The sequence below is a fragment of the Plecotus auritus genome (genome assembly GCF_963455305.1).
Source record: "Plecotus auritus genome assembly, chromosome: 6".
Lineage (NCBI taxonomy): Eukaryota > Metazoa > Chordata > Mammalia > Chiroptera > Vespertilionidae > Plecotus > Plecotus auritus.
The window spans coordinates 97,725,591-97,752,911 of NC_137773.1; the positions used below are offsets into that span (position 1 = coordinate 97,725,591).

The window sequence follows — 27,321 nt, forward strand, 5'->3', positions numbered from 1 at the left end:
GGTCACTCAGGAGGACACTCTTGCACTCCCCCTCCTGACCACATTGAGATCCTTGCTTGCTAAGTGGCTTGGGCAGCCTGCCTTCTCTCTCTGAATCTGTAGGATGGACATCACTTTTGGTACCCCGATGCCCACTACATCTCCCAAGTGTTCTTGGGTCCCCAGGCACTGGTGCTTGGCAGACCCCAGCTTTCTCTGCAGTCATACTCAGGGGGCATCTTGTGGTCATCTGGCAGCTCATGCATTCCTAATGGCCTGGTAGGGTCATAGTAACCTCACGACCCTGGTGGGTTCCAGGCACATGCCTGGCCCCTCCACCCTGCACCTTAGAGCCCCTCTCCTCTCTTGGAGTACACTCCTCTACTGGTCATTCACTTCCCCTAGCCCAGTGGTCGGCAAACTGCGGCTCGCGAGCCACAATACGGTTCTTTGGCCCCTTGAGTGTGGCTCTTCCACAAAATACCACGGCCTGGGTGAGTCTATTTTGAAGAAGTGGCGTTAGAAGAAGTTTAAGTTTAAAAAATTTGGCTCTCAAAAGAAATTTCAATCGTTGTACTGTTGATATTTGGCTCTGTTGACTAATGAGTTTGCCGACCACTGCCCTAGCCTGAGGAGGGACTCATTTCCACTCTTGACATCAGTTCAAGCCCTTTTCCCAGAAGGTTCCTGGTTTCCATGGAAATTGGCTAATACAAATAGCTGTGAGGTCAGCACCCTGGCTCCATCTCCCTGTGGTGTCCAAGTCTCCCCCGCCCCCAGCTGGGCAAACCCTGCCTGCTCAATTGGGCTGACATGACCCTCTGCCCCAGTGACCCTGCCCTAATCTCCCCTCACCAGGGACTTGGCAAGGGTGTAAGAGAAAGATCCCTGCCTGCTCTAGGTTGCCCTGACTTTGATTTCTGGTTCAGCCAAATGTGTGACCTTGGGACAGTCCTTCTGTTACCAGCAAGACAAGACTTCAGTTCTTATCTCCTTGAAGGAAAGATTTCAAGCAAGAGACACAGTGCAGCAAAACAAGCAAGAATTGGTTGGCTGCAGCAAAAACACACTCAGGACAGTGAAACAAGGACATAGTAGAAGCAACAGGAGAGTCTAGACTGGGCTGCTTTGGCTCACTGGGAAGTCAGAGAAAAGGGGGCCTTGGAGACAAGTTCAGGGAGTTTGCCCAGGACGAGCTGCTGCTGCCCACTGCTTCCCTGGTTGCAGGTCTTGTGGGGTCCCTTAGAGTTTAGGGAATATGTGCCTGTGGAGGAAGGAGAGGCGGAAGGGAATGGCACAGGCATGCTCCCCTTGGGGAGAGCATGCGTTGGGTCCTTTGCATTGATGGTATTTATTTCTTGCAGGTGGGAATCTTAGGGGTGGTCTCAGGGGAGGCATTCATCAGCTTTCCAAGCATGCTCTTTCAGGATCCTGGTCACTGATTGGTTGGCGCCTGGGCAGGGCATCAATAGTCAAGTGCAGCTGCTCCTGAGTCAGCCATGGTATCATTTGTCTGATTTTGCTGCCATTGTGGGCTGTGAGCTGAAATACAACTGAGGCCTAGATGTTATCTTTAGGTAGGAAAAGGTCAGGGGGTCTAAACCGCATGACTAGCCATATGCTAGGGAAGGAAAGGTTACCCTGGGGGTGAGGTTATTATTTTCCTAGTTTTGCCCCTTGTTAGGCACCCAGGGCTTTTGGTCTTGGTGACCTTCTGTACCTGGTCCATTATCCTTGCTCTGCTTATGTCTGTCTAGATGCCTGTAACACTGTGACCTTGGGGAGCCCTCAGGCCCTGTAACCCTTATGCTACTTCATCTGTCACATGGTCAGGAGTGGGTAGGGGTGAGTGGGAGGGTGGATGCTGCCAGCCAGTTTCTGAGGAAGCCTGAGTGCTGCCCTGTGATTCCTGCCCCAGATCAGCTCTCAATCTGCTCGTGGCTCCCCATTGACCTCCCCATAAAACCAAACTGCACTCCAGGTCCTGCCCACTCCCACCCTCATCTTCCTCATGCTCTCCTTTAATCATGATTCCAACCACACCAGCCTCTTCACCTCAGGGCCTTTGCCGTCCTTTTGGAGTACTCTTCCCTCTGTCATCTCCCTTTCCCAGTCCCATCACCCCTTGTGCTATGCCTCTGACCTCTGACACTATCTGAGGTCCCCTTGTTTGTATGTTTTCCTGTTTGTCTGCCCCCCACTCTGTGTGGGTAGGCTCCTGTCTTCCCCACTCTGCTCCAGCTTGCTGTAAACATTTCTGAACATATACCTGAGTAAATTAATAAGTACATAGGGTGGTTGGAGAGAAGGCCTCCCACACAGCCCAGGGCCCACCCCTCGGTTCTTTGCCAGCTTTTCTATAGCTGCAGGCCTCTTCGGGGATGGGTGGCTCCCGTTTATCAGTTCTTCCCACCTTAGCTAGAGGAAATGGGTGTCTTCAGGGGGTGCACTTAGGGACTGTTTAGATGTCCTCAGCCTGGTTATCCCATGTCCAGCTGAAGACCCCACATTTCCCAGAAGTTGGCCATGCCTAGATTCTAATCCCTGCACTGCCACCTTGGCCTTGGTTAGCCTTGGCCGAGTCAACTGAAAATGGACTGTTTGTCACAGCACTGGGCCATAGCTCCCTGCAAGGCCCAGCACAGCACCCTCCCACCCCAAGGAGTACTCCCTGACCTTGTTGATGACATCAAAACATGGGCTAAGGGCAACATGACTGCAAGGGAGGTGCCAACACGTTTGGGCTGTGCCTCTGTTGCTGGGTGCTCTTGGATGAGTCGCTAGGACTCTCGGAGCCTCTGGGAGACTGAGATTGCCTTGAGACCAGTCAGTTTTGGCTATAGTCACTGTTGTGTCCCTCCAGCCAGGGAAGAGCCTAGGGTCCTTGGTTGCAAATATTTCTGAGAGGCATAGCCTGTGAACCCCATTTTTCCAGATGAGAAATAGACTCACTGGCATTTGGGGGGCCGAACAGGATGAGAACCCAGCTCGGCCTGCCTCTGCCACTCCTCTGTTGCCAGTGTTGCTAACCTGACCTTGGGCAAATGGCTCTCTGGCCTCGGTTGATTAAGCCTTGTCCCTAAGCCTAGTTCATTGCTGGTGTGAGAGATGATTCCCGGGATCCCAGAGAAGCAGAGGGAACTAGGGGACAAAGAGGGAGTGGCCTGCCCAGGGCCAGCCAGGCCAGCTCAGAAGAGCTAGGATCCTGAGCACACTGGCCAGTCACAACCAAGGTGCCCATGGTGGGGTATCTATCAGTTGCTGATGCCAAGGGGCTTTGCCTGTCATTGTTGGAAGGGTAGAGAAAGGTTGGCTGGTGCCAGCTTGCTAACAAGCAAACAGAAGCCAGAGCACAGCCAGTGTTTCTGGCACTAGAAGGAGCAGCTGGGTGTTAGGATGCTGCCTGACCCTTGCCTCAGTTGGCAATGTCCCTAGGGAGTACCATGGGACTTTCCAGGAGCTTGCTGCTTCCCTCACAGAGCTTGGCAGATGGATACTGTGAGTGAGGACTCCTTGAGCATTAATATCTCCCTCTTCGGGTGGCAGATTATACTCATAGTTGGTCTATATCCACATTCCATAAAGTGCTATTTATAAAAAAGGAAACAGAGTCCCTAAGAACGATTTGTCCATCACAGATGCTCAATGAGTTCTCACTGCAGACCAATGCATTTGAATTTTACTTCCATTCAATTCATTAATGCTGCCATCAACCCTGGGAGTTAGTTGGAGAAACTGAGGCAGGGAGTTTGAGTCACTTGCTGAAGATCCTGTGGCCAGCAAGTCAAAAAGAGCAGGGATCAAACCCAGCCCTGCACCCTTCCAGCAAGGAACATTTGTTACATGAGGCTAGGTTTTCTTGTCTGCAAAGTGGGCACTGTCACCCCCATCTGGAAGTCATGTGACATGGTGTTGGGAAGGCCTGGCAAGGACCTGACACTTCAGTAGGTGTTCAGCAGACCCTGGTTCCTCCTTTTCTCTGGAGGGCAGAATGGAGACCATGGTCTTGAAGTTTCAGGGAAGCTAACCACAGCTAGGAGATATGGAAGGGGAGGGGAGGCAGGGATATCATAGGAATATCATAAGTCAGATGGTGGTCTTGGGCTAGTGACTTCCTATAGTATGAGCCCCAGTCATTTCCTCTAAGAGACTGTCATGGATTAAGCACTTACCAGCGGCTAGTACAACCCTGAAATGTGAGCCCTTATTAAGGCTTAGCTCAGCCTTGCTCCCTCCCAGGACTCCTGGTTCTGAACTGAATTCCCACCAACCCCAACCTGAACCTGGTGTAATAAGAGCCAGTATCTGGGAACATTTGTAACCCTCTCTCTCCTGGAGATTAAGGGAATCAAAGAACAAGTGGGCTTGGGGGAAGTGCCAGTGACAGCAGAGCACTGGATGACAGATGGCTCCCTAAACTGCTGGTCTGACTGCAAAGAATTCCATGAACCACACCTCACAGAGAAGCTGAGGCTCACAGGCCTGTTGTGACCTCCTGTGGGTCAAAGGCATTCACCAGAGGATCAAGGCAAGGGCTGGGATATAAATTTTCCAGGTGTAAGAATCATTGTCCAATGAAGAAACAGTCTCAAAGTGCCCAAGGTTGTGAGGTGGGTGGGTCAATGGTTGAACAGGAATTGGAACCCAAGTCTTTCAGGCCTCCAGAGCTATTCTTTGACACTGTCTTATCCTCTTCCAAAAAGCAGACTGCTGATTCACACCCAGATCCAGCCACCTAAGTGCGTTGTGGTGTTGGGCAAGGAGCTTGACCTCTGTATGCTCTGGTTTCTGTAAAAGGGGGCCAATGGTAGCTTTAAACTCACGGGATTGTGGTTAAGATTACAAAGGCTTATAGCAGGGAAGAGGCCAGACTGGGATGCCATTGGATCGAGGGACAGAAAGCTGAACTCGGAAAAGTCCAAGACTTCCAGAAAATCACAAAGCGCACGAGTAGGATTCCACTTCTTTCCACGTCTTCACACCAACCGGGAGCCGCAGAATGCCAGCCTCAGTGAGCTCCAGCGAGTTCACACTCTCCCTGTCGTTTGCAGCAGAATAATAGGGAGTGATTATCCACGAGTCCTTCTGCCGAGATGGCCCAAGTTCACTCTCCACAGTCTCAGGGGACTACATGTGGGGCGTAGGAGGGCACCTCTAGCCGCCATGCTCCGGGCCTGACTGCACTTTGCACACTCGAGCTCCGCCCGTGGCACACCGCCCACGGCCCCTACGGCTGGCCACCCCCTACCCTTCGGCTTCGCAGCCAATCCTCGTCGCCCTCCAGGCTACTCCCTCTGTTTCACTGGAGCCAGTTGCTCCAGCCACCTCGGAGCCCCGCTCTTGTTCCCCAGCGATTGGTCGTCAGGGCTGCTTGTCTTCTGCCAGTGCTCCAATTCTCGCCAGCTTCCAGGCCTTCACCACCCAGCACCTCTGTCGGGCGGGACCACCCTTGACACTCCGAGTCTCTCACAACAGTCCCGCCTGTACCCCCGCAGCGATTGGCTTTAGGGGTTGCCCGTCTGCTTTATGCTCACCAATCATTGCCACCTCTAGCTCTGATTGGTCATCGCACAGCCAATCGGGGCGCGTCATGGACCCCTCCCGCAGCGCGCGCAGGAGGGGTACGCGAGGCGGAGTTGTGGTGACTGGAGGCGGCAGCGGCGGCGGTGACAGCGACGCCTCCCAGCCGGTGAGCGGGCGTGGGGGGCGCGCGGCGGCGCAGGCGTCGGAGGTCAGGGCGAGCACGGCCCAGTCATGGGTCCTGGGACGGGGGTGGAAGAGGTGGGGAATGACCGCGTCACGGGGGCAAGTAGAGGACCAAGCTCCCCCCCCCCCCAGCGTCTGGTGTGCTCTGGGGGGCCCCCATAGCCGGATCTGACACCCTCACCTTAAGCCCACGCACACCTGACACCCCGTCAGTTCTCATTGAGTCCCCCCCGCCCCATACACTTGAGACTGTCCGCCTCGCCGACATCTCCGGGGCCGCGTCCCCAGGCGCCCAGCACAGTTAGGTCTACATGCAACTGAGTCTGTGCTCCCACTTACGGTCCCCCTCACATACCTGACCGCGCCCCCACTCATGGACAACTCCCACATCTCCTGAGACTGTATCTTTTGATAATGCCGCACACCCGGAGCTGTCTCCTCCTGCACTCCACCCTACCCCGCCTCCACAACTGGGCCTGCACTCCCACACCAACACCTGAGCCTGTGACCCCAAACTCAGGGCCCTCTACTAACATCTGGGCCCGTTGGTATCTCTTCACTGACTTTGCTGTCTGTGCCCCTCTCGCTGCCCTTCCCTTCAGCAACTTTGGTCAGGGCCCTCAGGCCGCCCCCCTCCCGTCCCCCCCCCCCCCCCCCGCAACACACACTACCTGCCCTGTGCCCCTAAGCAACACTGCAGTGGCTTCACACCCCCAGTCAGTGCACCTGCAGGTACTTTCTTCTACATGCTCCTGTGTTTGCCTCCCTCTCTAATCCTCAAAACACCGCCCCCCTTCAACATTCCAAACCTTGAAATCTGAGGATCACTGCATCCCCCCTCCCAAGAAAAGCCCACCCACATACTATCTTTTCATTTATGGTAGTCTATTAAGTGATTTATGGACTTAGAATAATCCCATCCCAGACAAAACCAGAATTATTTCCATTTTAATTTAATTTAACAAACCTAAAGTGACTTGAATTGGGGAGGCAGAGCCCACCCCTTCTTGAGCATTGCTAATCCTTCTCTGTGGACTTCCACCATTTTTGCCCATCTGTTGTGTGTTATTTCTGAAGGGTTGGCAGGAAAGGGGACCCCCACCCTCTCTGCAGCTGTTCTTCAGGCATCATGACTTTGGGTCCAGAAAGACTGAGCTGGAAGAGTAGCTCCTGGTTGCTGCTGGAAAATGAGTGCCAGCCCTGGGTTGGGGATGGGGGTGCTGGGTGTGGTTTCAATACCTGGGGTGCTGCCTCTAGCAAGGTCACTTGGAAGGAAGTTGCAGGGCCTCTGGTCCCCGCTCTTGCAAACTGAAGCCCCTCCTTGACCCAAGGGAGCTCCTTGGACCCTTAAAGCCAATGCATCCAGAGTAAGCAAACACTCTTCAGAGTGAGAGAGCTAATGTTACAGTTAGAGCTAAACTGCTAAACTGGAACCTGGTGTGGTGCTGGGGATAATGATTTTTCTGGAACTTTTCAATCCTGGGAGTATGATTTGCCTGTGTGCAGCAGAGGAGACCGAGGCTTTGTTGTTAAAAAAAGCAATAAGGTGCCCTTTCCTGTAAGGCTTGCATAGAGCCTCTTACAGGACCACTCCATCCCCCCCTTTGACTGGATCCCAACCTTTCTCTCCCTGCAAAGATGTTGCTGGAATGTTCCAGAGGGTCATGTCACTTTCAGCTTCTCCTGAAACTGAAGCTATTGGAGTTTTCTGTTCAAATTCAAAAGGAGTCATTTAAAATGTGTGTATGTGTATATGTAGATGTTGTTATAAACAGATATAAATGTCATATACATTTAATTACAAATTTTTTTATTGATTTCAGAGACAGGAAAAGGGGGGGAGAGAGAGAGATAAAGAAAGATCAGTGTGAGAGAGGCACAACAATTGGTTGCCTCCCAAACATGCCCTAATCTGGGATTGAGCCTGCACCAGACGTGTTCCCTGACCAGGAACTGAACCCGGACCTTCTGATGCACAGGACAATGCTCCAACCAATTGAGCCACACCAGCCAGGGTCATATACACACATTTATATATTTTATATATACATATACTGTACACATATTCTCTCTCTCTCTCTCTCTCTATATATATATATATATACACACACACACAAATATATATATATACACACACAAATACACACACACACACACACACACACACACACACACTAGAGGCCCAGTGCATAAATTTGTGCATGGGTGGGGGCCAGCTGGGCTGGGGCCAGTGGGGGCGGGGGGCCACGGGTGATTGATGGGACAGCCCCGTCCCCTGGTCGAGCTCTGGTCGAACACCCGGTCGAGGGGACAATTTGCATATTACCCTTTTATTATATAGGTCATATATATATATAAAATAACAAGGTAATTCATGTACATGGTAAAAAAAATCAAACAGTTGTAAAGGGCATACAGTAAAATAGGCAGGTCTTCCCATACCTGAACTCCATCCCCTTTCAGAGGCACCATGGTTAATTTCTTCTGTTTCCTTCAGAGATAGTCTATGTTGGGGGGGGCAGAGGAAGGAGGGGGAATATATGCTCTGCCCCTTTCAAACCACTGGTAAATTTGCATCCGATTTTATCAAATGGGTATGTTGATTACATATCCAGTTTTGTTTTTTTTTACCAAGTTGTCACTCATTTTCTTTTACAAACCAAGCTGCACTGAACAAATAGACTCATGTGTGAGCGAATATGTAGTGAGCGTGTGTGGTGCAGGCACTTTGAAACCTCTGACTTCTTGCAGCTTACATTCAATGGAACAACTTCCTAAGGAGTGGCAGGCCAAAGGGCATGTCCATTAAAATGGTTAATGTTCCTCCAGAGATGTCCAGTCTCTCAGCTGTAAAGTTGGAATGCCTGTTTTCTCCTCCAGTAGCCAGGGTGTTTTGTTTTGTTTTGTGTGTGTGTGTGTGTGTGTGTGTGTGTGTGTGTGTGTGTCTGTGTGTTTATCAAGTATTCTGTCTCCAATCTGAGAGGTAAAAAATAGCCCAAAAGATCCTTTGGAATGTTGCTTCTTTGCTTCCTGTACATCTCTTAGGGATTATGGCCCATGTGGTGGTAATTAAACGATAGATTTCTGTTTCTCTTTCACAGTTAGAGTATAATTCAATCCAAAACATATTTAAGTTCCTATTCTGCAAAGCTCTGAAGGAAATCTTGTGCTTGATAGGGCATCGCCTGGAGTCCCAGGAGGGCACATCCTGAGATGTTGACACAAGGTACCTTGATAAGCATGAGGTACCTTGACAAGAACAGTTGGCTAGAATAGCTGTGTAGCTGTTGCTAATTTTTTTTTCCTCTTGGATCCAGCAAAAGAATGAAGACATCAGATGAGATTGAAAGAAGTCAAATGCTAAATCTATTTGGGAAGCTGTCTCAAGGTTCAGTTGTTGGCAATTGCCTGTTATTGGCTCCTGGTGGAGGGTGTCATCAGACTGAGGTCAGGCCTTTTCCCACATGCTACCTTATTTTTTGTTCTTTTCTATTTTGGCAGTTGGACATCAGAGGAACACTGTGATGATCAAAGATATTAGGTTCTTTGAGTTTTATTTGGGCTTGTTTGGGTTTTATTATTACTTAATAAAAAATATATAGTGTACACATGGAAAGAACCAAGGTAGAAAGAATAATGAAACTAACACTCAGCTCAAGAATTAGAGTGACTCCCTGTGTCCCACAGCCCCTCCCTGGTCACTGTGTCACTGTGCTATTTTTAAAATACACTTGTCAATGTTTTGGTTTTTTCCTTCTTCACTGAGTACCTTTTGCTGCAGCTGAGTGCTGGGACTTCAGGGTCTCAACAAAGTTCCCCAGAAGCCAAGTTTTATGCTGAAGCTCTGCCAGGAGAGTGCCCTTGAGGTCCAGAGAGGAGAGCAGTGACCTCAGGGCCAGAGACAGGTCACTAGCGAAGAGACAAGCCAACATTGGCTGGTTTGGTCTCAGAGACTCTGCCATGTTTCCTGGGGTAACTGCAACAAATTACCACAAACTAGGTAGCTTAAAGCAACAGAAATTTATTTCGTCATAGTTGTAGAGGCCAGAAGGCCAAAATCAGGTGTTGACAGGGGATATAAACTGAATTTGTGTCTTCCCTTAAAATTCATATGTTGCCGCTCTAGCTGGTTTGGCTCAGTGGATAGAGCATCGGCCTGTGGACTCAAGGGTCCCAGGTTCGATTCTGTTCAAGGGCACATGCCCTGGTTGCGGGCTCGTTCCCCACTAGGGGGTGTGCAGGAGACAGCCAATCAATGATTCTCTCTCAGCATTGATGTTTCTAAGTCTCTCTTCCTCTCCCTTCCTCTCTGAAATAAACAAAAATATATTTTAAAAAATAAAATAAAATTCATATGTTGAGCCTGGCTGGTATGGCTTGGTGGTTGAGCTTCGACCTATGAACCAGGAGGTCATGATTTGATTCCCGGTCAGGGAACATGCCTGGGTTGCTGGCTCGATCTCCAGTGTGGGGCATGCAGGAGGTGGCCAATCTATGATTCTCTCTCCCTCTCCCTTCCTCTCTGAAATCAATCTATATATATAAAAGCCTAAGCAACCGAACGACCAAACAACCACCAAGGGGCAGACGGCTCAATGCAGGAGCTGCCCTCTGGTGGTCAGTGTGCTCCCACAGCCAACCTCCCATGGCTGGCCAGCCTCCCACAGTCCCTCTCGCCACCCCGCTGGCCAGCTAGCTGGCTGGCCCTGATCAGCCCCAATCACCGGCCACGCTGAGGGACCCCATCCGTGCACAAATTTGTGCACTGGGCCTCTAGTAAAAAGATATTTTAAAAAATTCCTATGTTGAAACCTGATCTCAATACGATGGTTTCAGGAGGTAATTAGGTGATGAGGATTATTGGCCTTATAAAAGAGACCCCAGAGAGTACTCTAGACCAGCCTTGGGCAAACTACAGCCCGCGGGCTGGATTCGGCTGTTCTATCTGGTTCTCTTGCTCTCCCCTCCGCTCCTTTACTTTGAATTTATATTAGTTCACACAAACACTCCATCCATGCTTTTGTTCTGGCCCTCCGGTCCAGTTTAAGAACCCATTGTGGCCCTCGAGTCAAAAAGTTTGCCCACCCCTGCTCTAGACCCTTCTACCATGTAAGGACCCAGTGAGAAGACAGCCACTGTCTGTCAGAGCCTTGATTTTGGACTTTTAGCCTCCATAACTATGAGAAATACATTTCTGTTGTTTATAAGCCCTGTGCTATTCTGTTACATAAGCCCAAACAGATTAAGACAGCAGGGTTGGTTCCTACAGAGGGCCCTGAGAGAATCCATCCTGGCTTCTGGCTGCTGCTCACAACCCTTGGGTTTTTTAGCTTGCAGCCCTATCACCTTGATCTCTGCCTCCATATCCACAGGCCTTCTTCTTTGTGTGTTTGTGTATTCTACTAAGGACACCAGTCATTGGATTCAGGGCTCACCCTGAATCCAGGATGATCTCATCTCAAAATGCTTAATTATATCTCCAAAGACCCTATTTCCAAATAAGGTCACCTTTTGAAATTCTGGGTGGATATGAACTTTGTGGGACCCAATTTAACCCCTGCAGCTGTGAAGCCAGCATTTTCTTCAGAGCATTATCCGAGGAAGTGCTTGTCCAGCTGCCTCTGCTGTTTCCAGCAAGGTGAGGTCGGCAGGGTCGTAGTACATTCCCCAGCCCCTTCAGATGGCCCCTGTGGGCAGCCCCTGTAGGCTCCCTTGATCACCCAACTCCCTTCCCTCAGGTGGGGGCATCTGCCCAGAGCTAATAAGGACCCGGAGAAGTGAAAGTATACATCTCAGTTTTGCTCTTTGTCACCCCTTGGCAAGTACTTACTGGACTGATAGCTTGGTCCTAGGTCCTCCCAATGTTATAGAAAGGAGATCAAAGCTTGAGGAGGCTTTTGCCCAGAGACACACATGGGGAAGCCCAGACAGGAGCCCAGACAGGTGTTGGTCGGTCTGAATCCAAGCAAGTAGCTGTAGCACTGTGCTTTCAGTTGCTGTTAAACACAGATGCTGCCATCAGTATGGCCTCTAGGAGTAGAACAAACTCAAAGCCTCATTCTACAATCTAAATATTTGTGTGCCAGGACTCGGGACAGGTGCAGAGAAAGCAGACACACTGGGGCTCAGAAGGGAAGGGTACGTGGATGTGGGTCAGACCCTCACTGAGTGGTAAGGCACTGTAATTGATTGGTCCTGATCAGAGGCTGTGGTACTAATTCAGGGGTCCAGGAAGGTTCACCAAGATCTGAAGTCATTAAGGAGTTCATTTGATGGCAACGTGTTGTGAGCAGAGGGAATGAACAAGCCTGGACATGTGACACCCAGGAGAAAGCTATGGGGTTGGGAAGCCCAAGAGCGTCCTGTGAGGTCTGTGATGCTGATGAGAGAGGCAGGAAAAGCCAGCAGAGGAGAGTGCTCAGGTTGAAGCCACTGTGGACTGGAGTGGTCAGCAGACCTAGGGCTCAGAACCTCTGATGGCCTGTGCCTTCCCAGCTGTGACTTGGGTACCTGGACTGGAGACCATGCTTGAGAAGGGTTTCAAGGCTCCATGATGAAATGTGCCCTGCAGATGTCAGAGCTGTTGCTCCCTCTCCAGGCCCTGTGCCTTTGCTGCAGGATGAATCGGGTTAGTTAGAGCCATGCTGACCCAAGACCTACTAGGTCTTCGGTATTTGTCAGCCCAGTGTGTCTCCCCCTCATCCTGTCTAAAGGGCTGATTCCTGGGCCTCACTCTGGTGGCTCCGACTTCAGTCTGGGATGGGGATGAGGAGTCCTGTACAGGTGTCCCCAGAGATTCTGGGACAGGCACTCCTGGAAACACCTGGTGGAATAGTTCAGTGCTGGGAGAATGTGGGAGACCCTCCCCTACCCTGTTGTTTGCAAATCCCTGTGGCCATGAGAGGGGAGGGGACAGGGTGGTACTCCTGGCTTGCAGCACTATGGGGAGATGCTACCCACTGCTGGTCAGACTTCAGCCTGTGGCTGGTCTATCCTCAATCTGGCAAGGAGGTGCATAAGAGCCAGGCCTTGAAGAATGAGCAGGTTTGGGGGCTTCTCACGGCCCCTTTTTCTGGAGTACATTGGCCAGAGCCAAATGATTGCCAGGCCTGACTGTCAGTCAGAGATTACACCACTGTTGTGCTGGGTAGTGAGGATGATGTGGTGGAGTGCTTGGTGGGGAACAGGCGCTTCCTTTTGATGGGCAGCGGGGCACTGCTGTTCAAGTTTGTTCAAGTTTCTTTGGAGAGATGAACCTGGAGGAGGGAGAGTTACGGGGCTGGATTCCAGAGGTCGGTGCTCTGCTGGGTGGTGAGAGCTGGGAGATAGGTGGTGTTTTGTGGGCTCCCTCCCAGCCCCATGTGACTCCTTATTAGGCAAAACAGTACTTACTAATACCTGTGACCCACTCTAGCAGCACCAGCCTGGGAAGATAGTGATGGATTGGGAAACTGAGGTCCAGAGACGTTTAATCCAAAGTCACACACTGAAACCTGCCTTCTCACAACACCAGCATGGCATGGCAAGAAGCCTGGATGGGCTCCTGCTTGGGGAATGAGGCAGATTGAGGAAGTGCCCTTCCTGGGGCAGAATGATATCTACAGTGTACGTCTCTGCCTCCTTGCTAGGCATGAACACTGAGCATGACCCAGGCCCAGGCCTTCCTGGGACCCCCAGCCTAGCAGGGGAAGCAAATGAAAAGTGGCAGGGAACTGTGTATGTTCGGTGAAGGACAGAACAACTAACTTTGGGGAGGTGCGGCCAGAATGTTTAGGATGGCTTTGAAGGATGCAGAGGAGTTTGCCAGGTATAAAGGGAGTGTAGCCAAAGCAGAACTTGGTATGTCCAGGGAATTAATTCATTCACCCAGCAAGTAATTAAGTAGGTGTAAGTGCTATGCTAGGCTCTGTGTGGCAAGAACACAAGGCTTTTGGGGTTTGGCCATTACACAAGTGTACCCCCTTAGTACCATTGAGTGCCTCAGTTGTTTTACTCCAAGTGCAGTTGGCAACAAGTGTGGCAGTACTCACTGAATGCAAGGACCAAGGACAGTGATTAACCTTAGAATGTTCTGGATTTTTTGTATGTGGATGCTTTTGTGTCTGACCTGTAGAGACTGTAGCACAGGGTTGCAGTGACCAGAGTTTGTGTGAAAGTGTATGCAGCCAGGAGAAACACACAGCAGCTGGCTGGGTTGGGGTTAACAAGGAGCAGCGGTTATGTAAGATGCTTCAGCTCTCTTAGCTGAAAGTTAATGCCCATTAACTGGAAAAAGGAAAGGCCTTTATCAACAGGCAGATAGGATGTTAATTGGTTTCTGTTTACCAAGACATTATGGTATCTGTTCCACAGCTGCTTGTAAACTCCATCAACCGAGAAATTGCTCCTGTTTGTGCAAACATGTCCCAAGAGGTGTAGCACACTGCTGTGCAGAGCTCCCGCCACACACTAGCACGAACGGTAGCCCTGGGCAAGAAACTTCCAAGGAAGGCTGGCATGAATATGTGTGCACATGTGTGTTTGTGTGTATCTTCGTGTACATACAGTCAAACCTCATTTCTCGAGTGTCTCCTATCTCAATTCAGTTCTTAGAAAAAAATATCTCGGTTGTTGACCAAAACTTCAATTTTTGACCTGACAACCCTTTCATGCTGATACCTCAGCATGACAGAAAGTGTTTCTCAGGCAACAAAGGAGAGAATGCTTTTGATGATTAGCACAATTTTAAAATATAAAGAGTGCCAATATTGCTAAGGGTGTGATAGTGCTCACAAAACAACAATCACAGGCAATTGAATAAGTAGAAAAACTTGTTTATTGGATAAAGGAAAAGCAGTTAGCCCATGATAGCATTTTGAAGGTAGTGATATATAAAAAGTTCGTTTAAGGCTAGTAGGGATGGTTTGATAGATTTAAGAAAAGAAGTGTTTATTTATAGATTAAACTATGCATTAGACATGTACTATATATAAGAAAGGTTAAAACAAAATCATTTGAGGGTCTGGAACAGTTTAATTCAATTTAAATTCTTTCTAATAGGGAAAAATGATTTGATTTTCGAACAAATTGCTTCTCGAACAGCCTTCTGGAACAAATTAAGTTAAAAAAATGAGGTTCTACTGTATTAGGACAGTCATACACAAGGAGCAGCTATAGCGTGGGGCTCACAGGCTGGGCTCCCTAAGATCCTGTGACCCCAGGTTCACAGTTTCTAGACAATGCTGTTGAGTCAGTTATATTGCTGAAGTAGTCCCCTACTCCACCCCACTTCACTTTGGATTTTTATTTGGCAGATGGAAAGATTGCCAGAACAGAAATGCTATGTGAAAATATAAATGTTCACTGGGGCTGGTCTGCACATGCCACCCACCTGTGGCAAGTGGGGGGTGGGGGGAGAGTGGCCCATTGCACCTGGCCCTTTTTATTTTAAATATGTTTTTATTGATTTTAGAGATGAAGGGAGAGGGAGAAGGAGAGATAGAAACATCAATGATAAGAGAGAATCATTGATTGGCTGCCCCCTGCACGCCCCACACTAGGGATCCAGCCCACAACCTAGGCATGTGCCCTGGCCAGGAATCGAACCATGACCTCCTGCTTCATGGGTCAATGCTTAACCTCTGAGCCACACCAGCTGGGCTGGCCCCTGGTTCTTATCCACTACTAGGAAAGACACACCTGAATCCTAGTTCATGGTACTTGTCAAAGGTGCTTCTGGAGAGTTTGATGAAGCTGAGCCCACTGGGGCCACAGGATGCTGTGTCTGTGGTTGGAAATGCTGCCTAGGGCTGAGGAGGGTAAGGGAAATATACAGGTCAGGCTTCTACAGTAAATGGAAACCCATCCTGAACTGGCTGAATCAGAAAGGGGGCTTCATGGGCTCCAGGGTGGAAAAGCCCAGGTTCTTCCCACATGTTTGGTCCTTGGACATCCCCAATCTACAGACATTGCCTTCCCGCTCCAGGCCTTGGCTCTGTGTCCCTGCCCTCAGGCTGATCTACTTCCCCTCCCTGGGGAAAGAGGACTTACCTGGCCCAACTCCATCTCCCTCTTCCCCCCGCAAAAATTTCTTTGGATCCAGCATCCTGAACCCAGGAGTATGAGCTCATGATGTAGCCAGAGTCCCCCAGGTTACCATGGAGTCAAGGGGAGGATAAGCCCCGCTTCTTCAAGGTGATAGAGGGTAGAGGCTGCCCAGGGTGCTGTTTCTAAGAAGGGGGCTGGACATCCTCTACGAGTGTGGCCCACCTTCCAGCTTAAAAGCCCTCCTAACTTTTAGTCTTTGCCAAAACCATCAGCAGCGTTCTCCACAGGTGAAGAAGAAGGTGAGTGATAGCGACTAGGGCACATTGTCCTCCTGGTACCATTAGAGTTCCTTGGGAGTTAGGAACACAGTGCTCAGGGTCAGTGGGCCAGGGAGGGGCTGGGGGCTGGGCAGGTGTGGGTCGTTTTTTCTTACTGTCTAAAATTATCTTTAAAAAAATATATGTTTTTAATTTATTTGAGAGAGAGAGAGAGAGAGAGAGAGAACTATCAATTGGCTGCCTCCTGTACACAAACCATCCGGGACTGAACCAGAAACCTGGGCATGTGCCCTGACCAGGAATGGAGCCTTTCGGTATAAGGACAGTGCTCAACCAACTGAGCCACACGGGCCAGGACTAAAAATTTCTTTATTACAGTATAATTTACTTACAATAATCTGAATAACTCCTGAGTGTACAACTCAAAGAATTGTTACACGTGTTCACACATGTAACCAGACCAAGATACAGAGTGTTTTAAGCCTGCAACTGGCTCCTCCGTGCCCCTCCCTATCATAACCATCAAAGGTAACCCCAGCCGAAACCGGTTTGGCTCAGTGGTAGAGCGTCGGCCTGCGGACTGAAAGGTCCCAGGTTCGATTCCAGTCAAGGGCACGTACCTTGGTTGCGGGCATGTCCCCAGTAGGGGGTGTGCAGGAGGCAGCTAATCGATGTTTCTCTCTCATCGATGTTTCTAACTCTCTGTCCCTCTCCCTTCCTCTCTGTAAAATATCAATAAAATATATTTAAAAAAAAAAAAAAAAGGTAACCCCATTCTGATCTTTATTGTCACTGCTGAGTTTTGGTTGTGTTTGAATTTTTTAAATTGTGATTGAATATATGCAACACAAAATGTGCCATCTTAACCATTTTAAAGTGCACAGTTCAGTGGCATTAAGTACATTCATAGTGTTATACAACCATCACCATCATCACCATCCATCTCCATGACTTTTCATCTTGCAAAACTGAAACTGTTACCATTAAACACTAACTCCCATTCTCTTCCCCCAGCTTCTGCCACCCACCCTTCTACTTTCTTTTCCTTTTTTCCCAAACTATAAGAGAAAGTTTACTTAGAAAGTGTCAGGGGCCCTACCTGGTTTGGCTCAGTGGATAGAGTGTTGGCCTGAGGACTGAAGGGTCCCAGGTTTGATTCCAATCAGGGCACATGACTGGGTTGTGGGCTTGATCCCCCCGCCCAGTGGGGGGCATGCAGGAGGCAGCCAATCAACAATTCTCATCATTGATGTTTCTATCTCTCCCTCTCCCTTCCTCTCTGAAATCAATAAAAAATATATATTTAAAAAATAAAAATAGAAAGTGACAGAGGTAGAAGAAATGGGCTCAGGAAACAAGTTACAGAGGCAAAAGAAGTGCCCTTAGAGCTTCAAGTTTCTATGAATCTGATTACTACTGTAGGAATCATACCGTATTTGTCCTTTTATGACTGGCTTATTTCACTCGGCATAACATCCTCAAGGTTCATCTGTGTTGTAACATGGGTCAAAGTTTCATTCCTTGTGTTAGTGTGTGTGTATTTCACTTACTAGTAGATGGGGTCACTTAGATGGGGTCATTAGTCTTTTGTGTCTGGCTTCTTGCACTCAGAGTGATGTTTTCAAGGTTCATCAGCACTGCAGCATGAATCAGTGTTTCATTCCTTATATTATGGTTGGGTAATATTCCATTGTATGGATGGACCACATTTTGTTTATCTGTTTATCCACTGATGGGCATTTAGGCTGTTTCCACCTTTTGTGAGTGTGACTGGCTGCTATGAACATGATGTACAGGGATTTGTTAGAAGACTTGTCTTCAATTTTGGCATGTGCCCAGGAGCAGAATTGCTGGGTGATATGGTAACTCTACATTCCACTAGGAGCCTGCAGGCTGATTTGCATAGTGGCCACCCTATCTGCATTCCCTGTGTATGAGGGCTCTGGTTCTCTGGGCAGGTATAGGCAGACCTTGGCAGGATGAGTCAAGAGAACGTGGTCCTGTGTTTGGCTCCCTCACTTCAGGTGGTGCCACAAGGTCCACAGGAGCTGGTGAAGGACAGAGCCAGCCTTGACCTGTGACTGTGCCTCCCCAATTATGCAAGGAGACATTTCCTTGACCAGTGAATAAGAGGAGGTCTGGGTGTGGCCTTCCACCACTAGAACCATGAGGAACCATCGGGATGATCACTGTGACCTTATCAGGGGATGATGAAGCAGGGGTGAGAGGGTGAGGGTAGCGACCCCTGGACAGGACCCACGTGGATGGTTTTTAGAGTATTTTTAAGTAAACTTAGGTGCTTTGTATGTTTTGCTCTCATACCCTCCCTGGTGGTGCCATGGGACCAGGTGGTTCCAGAAGTGCTGACAACCTCTTCTCATTTGGGGAGTTCGGAGGGGGCGGGGAGCAAAGGCCGCTCATCCCTTACAGGGTCATGAGTGAGAATCCTATTGAGGGTGAGGCCCTCACACAGGGGCCTACTGCTCCCGCATTGGTGCCATCTGAGCCTGCCGTCCTGGAAAACAGCCCCACCACCCGCAGGTCTCAGGCAGAGCTTGGGCGGACTCCGGAGCCCCTCCTTGAGACCTCACTCTCTGGCCCTCCCTGCCTTGCTGCACCCCTCCCCCACTGCAGCCCCAAAAGACTGACCCTTGTCTTCCTCAACCCACAGTCTCTCCCTGGTCAGCTAGCTCCAGCCCCAGGGCCTTTACACTTCTTGTCTCACTGCCAAACTCCCTGCCCATTCCCTGTTTAGTGGGGCCTTAGCTCCAACACCTCCCCTCATGGAGGCTGGCCCAGCCACCCCGTCTTTTCTTTTTTTTCAGCCACCCAGTCTTGAGTCTGAATCCCCTTCATATGGGCATCTCCTTGTTTGCCTCCTTCATAGATTGTTCACTCCCCGGATTGTCTTGTTTGCTGTATGAAGACAGGCAAAGTATCTATTCACCTCTGTGCTCCTAGGGCCATCAGTGCCTGGTATAGAGATTGTGAATGACCATCCTCCCATAGGCAGCTGTGCTGGCATTTCATTGTTTACATTGACCTGGAATCGGCCTCCCTGTAACTCCTGTGAGCTGTCCACAGGGCCCTCACCCCCAAAAGCTGCACCTCTTCCTTGTGACAGCCTGTGTCAGTGTCCTGTGGTGACTGTAAAACAGACTGCCATACATGCGGAGACTGAGAGCAACACAGGTTTATATCTTTCCGTTCTGGAGGTCAGAATCTATAATGGGTGTGCAGGACCATGCTCCTCCTAGAGACTGCAGGGTTTAGTCTGTGTCCTGCCTGCTCCAGCTTCTAGAGGCACCGTTACAGTCTGGCCAGTGACCCTTCCTCCACCTTCAAAGCCAGCACTTTACATCTCTGAAGTCTGCCTTGGTTGTCACTTTTTAAAATATCTATATTTTTATTGATTTCAGAGAGAGGGATAGAAACATCAATGATAAGAGAGAATCATCGATCGGCTGCCTCCTGCACACCCCACACTGGGGATCAAGCCCACTTGACCAGAATCGAACTGTGACCTCCTGGTTCATAGCTCAACACTTAACCACTGAGCCATATCAGCTGGGCAGTTGTCACATTTTTTTCTGACCCTTCTGCCTCCCTCTCATGAGGACCTTATGATGACATTGAGGCCATCCTGATAATCCAGGACAGTTTCCCATCTCAGGATCTTTAACTTGATCACATCTGCAGAATCCCCTTTGCCATGTAAGATAACATGTTCACAGGTCCAGGGGGTTAAGACAGACATCTTTGGAAGCCATTATTCAGCCCACCACAGCTCTTTAAATATTGGACCAAGGTGGTCCTTAGGGCTCCCTTTCCTAGACCATTTCCCCCAGTGTCAGAACAAGAGGATTCCAGGACCTTTAGCCCCCACTCATGGACCTCCCAACCTGGTCCTGCTAACGGTGCCATTCTTCCTGTCTAAGGTCCTCTTAGCAGGAGTGAAGGAGTAAGTTCCCCTCAGTGGCCACTGCTCAGGCTCCAGGCCCTGAGTGCCCTTCAGAAGGCTGGGCAGCACAGTGAATGTTGGAGCAGAAGCAGCAAGGACCAGGATGCACAGCAGGAACTCGTACCCCACCTTGAACTGCCACACCGCTGCGCCTCACACCACCCTGTCCTCCGTACACAATCAGGTTTCAGACCCCCATGCACACCGTCTACCCACTTAAGCTCACCCAGACTCCTGTAGCTGCCAGGATCTTTTGGCTTTGATAGTGCCTTCAGGGGACCTCTGATTGCAGCCGGACCCTCGCATCTGCCTCCCTTACCACTGGAGTTCCTTCAGGATAAGGAAAGTCACTATCTCTATGCCAGGCCCTGCTGGCCCTAGGAGAACAGAGGTGAATAGGTACTTTGCCTGCCTTCATACAGCAAGCAAGACAATACAGGGAGTGAACACTCTATGAAGGAGGCAAACAAGGAGATGCCCATATGAAGGGGGCTTAGACTCAAGACTGGGTGGCTGAAATGCTGTTGCGGCTGTCCAGGGGCTGGGCTCTGTGCAGAAGGACGTAGCCATGATTTTGAAGCTTGGTTTTCTGGTGTATGTCAAGACTGGGATTCCCTTGGGTCTTGGTCTAGTCAAGCTTCTCCAAGTCTCATTGCCAAAATGGGAGATAAGCCAGCAACACCCCAGTCATTAGCGGCGATGCTTATCACCATAGCAGTCTCAGGCAAGGACTCTACAGCAAGGACTTGCGCTGCCTTAGCAACCCCATCTGTGAAGCAGTGGTTAGGACTGGCTAGATCAGAGAACACAGGGCAGAGGGATTTAATAAACAATAGCTGCCATTGTGTAGAGCATCCCTCTTTACTTCTTACCTCATGTGCAGAACCAGAGATAGGCCCTAGTGAAGGCCTTGGCCTGAGGCCCTACACTTGCTGACCCCCAACACCCCGCTCCAAGGAGAAGCCAGGGTCCGGGTGTACCTGCCAGGAGGAACCTGTCACCTCACAAACCATGGCTGCTGGTGCGCTTCCTTGGCCCATCCTGCTAAGCCCTGACTGGGACACATGGACTGGACAGAGAGGAGCCCAGTCACTGGGCCAGCCCCTCGATAGCCGCAGGCATCTAAAATGTGTTTCTCTGAAGCCTTTGGCACATCCTAGAAGCTCCTGGATTTCTCAAGGCATTTTTCCCCATTTTTTTTTGGAAATAATTTTAGACTTATAGAAAAAAGACAAAAATAACTGAGAGTCTCTATATACACTTCATCTAGCTGAGCATCTGTGTCATCACATTAGTTATCTGAACCAGAAACTTCACACTGATGCAACACTGGGAACTCATCTCCAGACCGAATTCAGATTTCCTGTTTCTCTGCCCCTCCCCACGTTTTGCCGTAGTGCTCCCATTCTGGCCCAGGCTCACGCTTCCACTTAATCTTCTGTCTCCTTAGTCTCTCATCTGTGATGGTTCTCAGTCTTTCCTTGACCTTCACACCTTTGCTAAGAACTTCTTAGCCATTTGTAGCTTCAGTGTGGTCTCTCCTATGTTTCCTCATTAGACTGAGACTGTGTTTTTGGCAGGAATCCCATAGAAGCGATGTTGTGTCCTTCCCAGTGCCCCCAACATGCTTCTGTGGGATTTCCCCATTCATTTAGTTACCTTTGGAAATAAAGAAGGCCTCCCAACTGAGAGCAGAGTCTGCTGTTTAGAGTTCCCTAGAGCCACGGAGCTAGCTGCCACTCCTGCACTTGGCAGAGACTCAGGCAGGCAGGGCAGAGGGGGCTTTATGATGGAGAAGGAGAGGCTTAGGGTCCCTGTTGGAAGCTGTTGGTATGAGGAAGTCTCTGTGATTGGTTAGGGGGTATATTTGGCATTCTCTGATTGGTCCTGAGTTGAAAGCAGGAACAAAAATTAGGCTTCAGTCACTGACCAAGTTCCAACTGTTTTAGGCTGGTTGCTACAGGGATGTGGTTTGCTTCCTGGCTGGTTGCTACAGAGGTAGCCGGTAGAAGTTCCATTGTCATGCATAGTCTGTCCTTTGTCCTTGTGTATATTGTTTTTCTTACCTGAAGGATGGAGTATTTTTGCATTTTTTATTGAGATATAATTGACATATAACATTATGTTACTTTTAGGTAGACAACATAATCATTTTATTTTATTTTATTTATTTATTTATTTATTTATTTATTTATTTATTTATTTATTTTTACCACATATACATGTAATACATGTAGTATTTTCACATAATACAAAGGAAAATGTGGCCATTGAAGTTGTAATGCAGGAATACATAGGATTAGGAATTTAATTTCCTCTTTAAAATAGTAAAATCTCATCATGATCATGCCAGATTTTTTTTTTTTTTACATAATCATTTTATATTTGTGTATATTGAGAAATTATTACCACAATAGGTCTAATTAAAATCCATCACTACACATAGGTACAGATTTTCTTTTCTTGTGCTGAAGGTATTTTTTTTTAAATATGTTTTATTGATTTTTACAGAGAGGAAGGGAGAGGTATAGAGAGTTAGAGACATCGATGAGAGAGAAACATCGATCAACTGCCTCCTGCACACCCCCTACTGAGGATGTGCTCGCAACCAAGGTACATGCCCTTGACCGGAATCGAACCTGGGACCCTTCAGTCTGCAGGCCGACGCTCTATCCACTGAGCCAAACCAGTTGGGGCTGAAGGTATTTTTAAGAAACAATCCCAGACCCCACCCTAACCCCTCACATAAATCCAGTTCCCCCAGTTGTTCTGCATGAGCATGAACCACCCAAGACCATGCAGATGACTCATTTCAGAGGACCCTCAGACCCTACCCAGTTTGGCTCAGTGGATAGAGCATCAGTCTGTGGACTGAAGGGTCCCAGGTTCGATTCCGGTCAAGGCCACATGCCTGGGTTGCAGGCTCAATTCCCAATAGGGGGCGTGCAGGAGGCAGGCAATCAATGATTCTCTCTCATTATTGATGTTTCTATCTTTCCCTCTCCCTTCCTCTCTGAAATCAGAGGACCCTCAGCTTTCACTCTGAATTGAAGAATGTGCAGTTCAACTTTAAACAGATTTTCTTCTGGAGGGAGAGAGCCACAAGGCAGCACTATAGCCACCACGCTGTACATTATACCTGCAGGACTTATAACTAAAAGTTTGTGCCTTTCAACCCCCTTTACCCATTTCACTCCCTCCCCCCATCTCTGACAACCACCATCTGTTCTCTGTATCTATGAGCTTGGTGTTTTGTTTTGATTCCACATATAAATGAGATCATATAGTATTTGTGTTTGTTTCTTTTAGGTCCATCCATGTCGTAAATGGCAGGATTTCCTTCTCTTTTATGATTGAACTAGAGGCCCGGTGCATGAAATTTGTGCACGGGGGCTTGGGGAGAATGTCCCTCAGCTCGGCCTGCACCCTCTCGCAATCCGAGACTGCTGGATCCTAACTGCTCGCCTGCCTGCCTGATTGCCCCTAACCACTCTGCCTGCCTGCCTGATCACCCCTAACCACACTGCCTGCCTGCCTGATCACCCCTAACCACTCTGCCTGCCTGCCTGATTGCCCCTAACCACTCACCTGCCTGTCTGGTTCCCCCTAACTGCTCACCTGCCTGCCTGGTCACCCCTAACCACCTCTACCTCGGCCCCCCACCACCATGGCTTCATCCAGAAGGACATCCGGAATGACATCTGGAAGGTCATTCGGCAGTCCAGTCTAATTAGCATATTATGCTTCAATTATTATAGATAATATTCCCTTGTGCTAAGGATGTACCATCTGTCCATGGACACCTAAGTTGCTTCCATGTCTTGACTGTTGTGCTGTAATGAACATGGAGGTGCAGATATCTTTTTGTTAGTGTTTTTGTTTCCTTCAGATAAATATCCAGAAATGGAATTGCTGGATCATGTGGTATTTTTATTCTCAAGTTTTTGAAGAGCCTCCATACTGCTTTCTCCATAGTGGCTACCCCAATTTACAATCCCACCCAACAGTGCACAAGGGTTCCCTTTTCTCCACATCCTTACCTTTTTGATAATATCATCTAACAAGTGTGAAGTGATACCTCACTGTAGTCTTGATATATCCTCACCTGAGGATATGTTTTTATTGATTTTAGAGAGACAGAAAGGGAGGGAGAGAGAGAGAAAAAAAATCAATCAGTTGCCTCGCCTATGAGCCCTGACTGGGATGGAACCCACAACCTAGGTATGTGCCCTGACCAGGAATGAAACCTGCAACCTTTCGGTGTATGGGACGACGATCCAACTAATTGAGCCACCTGGCCAGGGCTGGTATTTTTTTCTATTTATTTGCCTAATAATTAGTGATGTTGAGCACTTTCTCATTGTCTATTGACCATTTGTATGTCCTCTTTGGGAAAATGTCTATTCAGATCCTCTGCCCATTTTAAAATCAGATTGTGTTTTTGGTATTGGGTTGTATGAGTTAAAGTTGTTTTTTAGGAGCAAACATTTACAATTGGCTTAATGTAATGTTTCATTTCCCCCTGCCCAGATACTCTTTATAAAAATACATCATTGAGCTTGTGGATGACTTGTTTTGAAAAAGCCAACTGTGGGTTTTGAAGCAAAACCAACGGTCTTGTGTTCCCTTCAAAATGATGCCTACAAGGTATCCTCTGGGTTTCGCCTCTTCCTAAAAGTCCTGGCCAGGTGTGCAATTTCTTGTCATGGAGCATCTAACCCTTGTCCCCAGGGCCCGGCCATGACTAGCTCCTCTTTCTCATGCTCTTCAGCCTCAGAGAACACAGGGCACTCGTGACCCCAGAGAGCATCTTTCTGCTGTGACAAGTGACACAAGAGGGCAACTTCTGGGCCCAGTACCTCCAAGATCCCGGGGACCTCTCCCAGTTCTGAAAGCTGCACCCTCATTCTAGAAGTTATTTTATGGTGCATACATATACTATATAATAAAAGCCTAATATGCTAAGTGTCTGGTCATCAGGTCGGCCATTCAATCAATCAAAGTGTAATATGCTAATGATATGCTAAGGCCACTCAACTGCTCGCTATGACGTGTACTGACCACCAGGGGGCACATGCTCTGACTGGTAGGTTAGCTTGCTGTTGGGGTCCGGCTGATCGGGACTGAGTGAGACAGGCTGGACACACCCTGGAGCCCTCCCACAGTCCCTCCCCAGCTGGCCAATCTCCTGCATCCCTCCCCGGCTCCAATTGTGCACCCGGTGGAGTCCCTCGGCCTGGCCTGTGCCCTCGCAATCTGGGACCCCTCAGGGGATGTCGGAGAGCCAGTTTCGGCCCTACGACGGAATGACCAGTCACTATGACATGCACTGACCACCAGGGGGCAGGCGGTCAACGCAGGAGCTGCCCCTGGTATTCAGTGTGCTCCTACAGGGAGCCGGGCTCAGTGGCAGTGCTAAGGATGTCCAACTGTCAGCTTAGGCCCGCTCCCTGCCTAAGCCATCAGTCGGACATCCCCCGAGGGCTCCCGGATTGTGAGAGGGCGCAGGCCAGGCTGAGGGACGCCCCCACATCCCCGAGTGCACAAATTTCGTGCACCGGGCCTTTAGTATTAATATATGATACAAAATATATAATCTTAAAAAACACAATTCAACTTCAAATTTTAAAGATCTTATTGACTTTATTCAGATTCATGAATCAGGCAGCATCCCATCTAAAGAAGCCCTGAGGAGCTGTACAATTTTATAGGCAGAAGGAGTGGGACAAGGAGGTTAATAGCAAAGAGTAGAGTAGCTTGTTTGTGGAAAGATCACCTTCCCTAAGGGGATAGCAGGGGTGTATCAAGCAGATAACCTCACTAGTGCTGACCAGGTGATTCCGGATTGACTGGTTTAACATTCCACTCCTGGGAGAGGTTGAAACTGTAAGTTAGATATTAAGTCGTAGTTTGGTGATTTGGGGCTTAGCACAAGTGACTACATTTTGGGCCTGTTGTCTCTCTCTCTTTTTTTAAACAATAAAGTGATGAAAATTGCCTTTTTAATCACAGCCTATAGCACAGTAGTTTGAGTTTACTGATTGAGTCCCATTATTTTGACATAAATTTAGTTGGTTGTGATCAGCTTTATTGAAATTAAATAGAAGAGAGGAGAAGGGAAATGGCAGAGCAAATAGTACTTTTTAAAAGGTATCTTTTACTTTTTGTTTTTTTTTTAAGGCTTATTTTTATCAAATTTTATTCACATAAACAAGAATAATTATCTCACCTGGAGATACACTATTGTAGGAATACCATTGCCCTTTAATTTACACTTCTAATATTTCAATAAAATTTTGCAAGTTTATACTTTTCACTGATTACAAATCAAAATATATATTGAATATCTTTGTGCATCATATTGTGCTAGGCACTGTGGGAAATACAGAATAGTTTAAGATACTCTTTGTTCTCTTTTCTGACAATTTTAACCACTCCTTTCTTGAAATACACTTACATGCCTTTGCTGGGAAAACATGATATGTAAATGTTAAAAGTATCTCTGTGGCAGTGGTAGTAACTCCTAGTGGGAACAAGAGGGTCAGAGAGGTATGTTTTGAAATGGGTTTTTGTAAAGGAAAGAGGGAGGATATTTCAGGCAGGGAAAAGGTTGTTCAAAGGCCCAGAAGAACAAAAATGTGGTATATTTAGAGTTATTTTACTAGACTGAGAATTTACAAAGGGGAATAATATAGAATCTGCTGGAGAGTAGGGATTAAATTTTGTTTCTTGGTATTCTCTATCTTTTACTTTTTGAAACTTGGTTTTCTTTAGGGCATGCATGCATGAGTGTATGTGAGTATAAGTGAATGTATGATGTAAAATGTATTTCCTAGTTTAAAATATTTCTTAAAACAAATAACGGTTGCCCAGCCAGTGTTGCTCAGTGGTTGAATGTCCACCTATGAACCAGTAGGTCACAGTTTGATTCCCAGTCAGGGCGCATGCCCTGGTTACATGCTCCATCTCCAGTAGGGGTTGTGCAGGAGACAGCTAATCAATGATTCTCTCTCATCATTGATGTTTCTCTCCCCCTCTCCCTTCCTGTCTCTGAAATCAATAAAAATATATATTTTTTTAAAAAGAAGAAAAAAATTTTAAAAAGAAATAACTGTTCAGCTATTAAACATGAAAAATATTTTTAAAAAGAAAGAAATTCAGTATTACTAGAGACAAGGGAAGAAACAAGGTATAATAGAAACAAAAGGACATTAAGAAACTTCCTCTCCCAGTTGCCTACCTTGGTGCAGAACCCTGGGCTCTTGCTCTGGAGAGGGGGAGGGTAGCAGGTCCTGTAGGGACTGGAGGAAGTCGGCATGGGAGCAGGTGGCTCTGGTATGTGGATTGCTTGTGCCAACTGAGGACGTTCCA

General features: G+C 48.3%; 1 protein-coding gene across 2 annotated transcripts in view; it reads left to right on the plus strand.

Annotated features, from left to right (window-relative positions):
* Positions 1–5,584: 5,584 nt before the first annotated feature.
* SLC25A42 (solute carrier family 25 member 42) overlaps positions 5,585–27,321 on the plus strand; it is a 38,806-nt gene continuing 17,069 nt past the window's right edge. The window contains exons 1-2 of one of the 2 annotated variants that reach the window (XM_080671644.1): positions 5,607–5,668; positions 9,003–9,132. The gene's annotated coding sequence lies outside the window, so the exon portion shown is untranslated. Of the gene's footprint in view, positions 5,669–9,002; positions 9,133–27,321 lie in introns of both variants that reach the window. The other variant, XM_080671643.1, reaches the window with a different exon arrangement.